The sequence below is a fragment of the Callithrix jacchus genome, chromosome 8 (genome assembly GCF_049354715.1).
Source record: "Callithrix jacchus isolate 240 chromosome 8, calJac240_pri, whole genome shotgun sequence".
NCBI lineage: Eukaryota > Metazoa > Chordata > Mammalia > Primates > Cebidae > Callithrix > Callithrix jacchus.
The window spans coordinates 74705482-74709466 of record NC_133509.1 but is presented as its reverse complement, the minus strand read 5'-3'; the positions used below and the strand labels follow the sequence as shown (position 1 = coordinate 74709466).

Sequence of the window (3985 nt, the reverse complement as noted above, 5' to 3'; positions counted from 1 at the left end):
TGTTCATATATCAATATACTTCATATATATAAATACGTAAGCACACATATATACTCTTATACAAGGACATAACTCCTTCCTTTTAAGTTTTCTTGCATTAAAAATATTACTATTTCTTTCTTTCTTGTTAGGCTGATTTTCCACCCATGGGCACTGTTCTTAAATTTGAAGACATTTGTTTGGCACTATATATGCAACTTGTTAAATATACATACATCTTCCCCAAAGTAAAGAACAGCAATAAAGTAATAATTTGAATTCTACTGAACTGTCTTCCTGACCTTGGTATAATACCAAGGTCTTAAACTAATTTATTTCATATTCTGTTTCTCATTTTATCTTTTTGTTCTAACTTTTTTCAATGTTTCTTAAACATTTTACTACATATAAAAAATACTTTTTAAGAGATTTATCAGGAGCAGTTCAATTTTGAAAGTCAAATTACTACCAGGTTACTATTGTAAAGACAATCTATGGTGCAAAAGAACATATATCCATTAAGAGAAGATACTATTTACTTTTTCTGAGTAGTCACTGCATAGAATAGGTTTAAACTAATGATATGATCTTGGTTTTGGAATAATGCTATTAAGATGATATGGAATATGTTAATAACTAGAAAATATGTCTTAGACTGTAATTGTAATTATAACTAACTTCCTACCAAGCTAACAAAGTTGGGCGGGTGATCTACAGGTTTTATTTGAGATAAACCACCTATTGTTTGCATTTCTGTACCAAAATATTTATTCACCCAACACCCTTGTTTCTTTTGCAGCAATCATTGGTAGTGACTGCCTAATTCCAGTACCAAAAGTACCACAGGCCTAGGAGAGAAGCAGGTTCAACATTCTCCTATTTCTACACTATACAGATTCCAAATCATCATTCTTCTACCTTTATGCAGAACATTTTTTTTGCCTTTAAGGCTTACTTGAAGCATATAGAGATTGAAGGTTTGTGTCTTACCACTCACCACAATGCATGAGGAATTCCATCTGAAAGCTGTGTACAGGGAGAAAAATCCTGAAACAAAACAAAATACTATTTTAGTAATAGCTGAGTACATGTCTAGTGTTCCCAGTGGGGCACCAGAGAACAAGACAAAAAAGCTTTTCTGCATTATACCTAAATCTGTGTTTTACAAACAAGTCATGAAAAATTGAAAATGTAGTCAGTAAGTTTCCCCAAAGAAACTGCTACTGTTTGTATGCTTAATTCAAGGGACAAATAACATAAGAGAAAGCATCATACATATGTACTGATCATTAATGAACAGTAACATCATGTGACATGGTTTGGCTGTGTCCCCATCCAAATACCACTTTGAATTGTAATAATTCCCATGTGTCAAGGGTGGGGCCAGGTGGAAATAACTGAATCATGGGGGTAGTTTCCCTAATACTGTTCTCATAGCAGTGATTAAGTCTCACATGATCTGATGGTTTTATAAATGGGAGTTCCTCTGAACAGTCTCTCTTGCCTGCCACCATGTAGGACGTGTCTTGCTTTCCCTTCACCTTCTGCCATGATCGTAAGGCATCCCCAGCCATGGGGAACTGTGATCAATAAAACAATTTTCCTTTATAAATTACCTAGTCTCTGGTATAACTTTATTAGCAGTGTGAGAACAGACTAATACATCATCTATTTGTGAAACATTAAAAATTTCCCAGTGAATATTTCAGCTTCAGACTAAGTTCTTTGTTTGAAGGGGAGTGTTGGGGGACAGGCCACTGGAAAAAGTAATATCTAGGACTATCTTCAACAGCTTGGCACCTTATATCACTGGCCCCTAGGACATTTTCATCACTGCACATGGATGATATTTATCATGCTTACAGACACTTGTGCCCATTTCATTCCCTATATTTTAGCTAATTTCATCAAGTTGAATAACTAAATTTTACTATCAGTTTGCAGAAAATCAACATGGATTTTTGTGGATATTCATTTTTTATAATAATTTTAATGATCTTGGTTTTTGGAATAATAAAATAAGAAGATATTTAATATTATTATTTTCTATTGTTCATAAAAATGTACTCTATGATAAAAGAATATCCTTAAAGCCAGTATTGAACAAATTAATAACCAAGCTATATCAGTCAGGGTTCTCTGGAGGGACAGAACAAATAAGATAGATGTATATATGAAGGGGAGTTTATTAAGGAATATTTACTAACATAATGATAAGGTGAAGTTCCATGATAGGTTGTCTGCAAGCTGAGGAGCAAGGAAATCAGTCTGAGTCCCAAAACCTGAAAAGTAGGGAAGTTGGCAGTGCAGCCTTCAGTCTGTGGTCAAAGGTTCAAGAGTTCAAAAGCTGAAGAACTTGGAATCCAATGTTCGAAAGCAAGAAGAATCCAGCATAGGAGAAAGATGTAGTCTGGAGGACTCAGCCAGTACAGTCCTTCCACATTCCTTTGCCTGCTTTTATCCCAGTTGTGCTGGCAACTACTAGATGGTGCCCACCCAGCCTGAGAATGGGTCTGCCTCTCCAGTCCTCTGACTCAAATGTTAATCTCCTTTGGCAGCACCCTCACCGACACACCCAGGATCAATATTTTGCATCTTTAAATCCAATCATGTTGACATTCAATATTAACCATCACATAAGCCATCATTAACATTTAGAAAAGGTTTTACTTTCCTGAAAAAAAACAATAAATTGAGTTTATATATGCATTGTGCTTGATCTCTCATTTTGGAGACTATAGCAGTTGGAAATGTGGTAAAATTAAATGATCGAAACTAAATTTTAAATTCATTTTTACACTACCTTTCAAATTCTTAAATTCCAAATGGGCTTGACTTGAGAAAGGGGTATGCAATGTAAATACATAACAAGGCCTGGTTATAGAACTTAATAACGTAGTCCTTAGCAAAATTGAAATATATATTAAAAAAACCACACCTGAGAATGAGACAAGTTTATAAAAGGTAATATCTAAACAAACTTATAAGGATCTGAAAAAAGTTGATTCTCCGAAAAAAAAACTTTAAAATTCATATGTAATGGTTTCAGTAATGATTTTTAAAATAATAATATCTTTCTTGTTATTTAATTCACAATTATATTTATTTAGCAAACTTTCAAATTCACGTGTTGCTAGGCTCAAATGCAAATGCTTCATTACTGTCACTTTAAAAAGAAATGATTTTATAAATTCAAAGTACAATTATTTGGCTGCTCCTGTAAACTTGAGTTTTATTCTATCTCAAACGTATCAAAAATAGATCACATACACATAAAAAGATAAAGCTGAAGTTATTTTGATCCAACTAATGAATAAAACCTTAAGCTAAACCAGGAATATTTCTAACACAACTTTTCACTTTTTACATTATGTTCTTTTAATCTGTTTATAACTGTAAAAAGCCATATAAAATCATTTATTAGAGTCAAAAGTGTAATATTTTTGAATTAAAAAATAAAATAGCTATAATACAATCATAGTCCCTGAATGTTAGGCCTTAATAACTATCAAAATATTCCTTTGCTTATAAAGATGATATAAAAAGTTAGCTATTTAACTTTTATTATCTTTTTTTTTTTATTTTAAAACCAAGGGAAAGAGAGAATGCAGTCCTCTACTACCACAAATTATGCCGTCGAGTTTCCCACATGTGGAGAAATCACAGGGGTCAGCACATCCGGAGTGCAATGGATAAGCCTCACCCTGGGAAAACCACCTTCATGATCATGGTATCTCCCATGCCAGGGAAGTATAAAGTTAGCTATTTAAAACTAATGTAGGCAAAGTATATTTTTTGGAATATTTTATATTTATAAACAAATTTTAAAACTATCATTGCTTCAAATCTATACATCTTTACAACGAAAGTCACTTCAAACTTGACCAACAACTTAAATGCTAAAATGTTTGAATAAACATCTAACTGGAGAAAATTAAGAAATCTAAAATATTAACAAATTTAGAAATTACCTAGAACTGAATTTTAGTATATATTTGTGTTGTTG

At 32.6% G+C, this 3985-nt stretch overlaps 1 non-coding gene across 1 annotated transcript; it reads right to left on the bottom strand.

Moving 5' to 3' along the window:
• Nucleotides 1-3569: 3569 nt before the first annotated feature.
• Nucleotides 3570-3733, bottom strand: LOC118145454 (U1 spliceosomal RNA). The gene has a single exon (XR_004730558.1). It is a non-coding gene; the product is annotated as a U1 spliceosomal RNA (small nuclear RNA).
• Between the last annotated feature and the right edge of the window lie 252 nt (nt 3734-3985).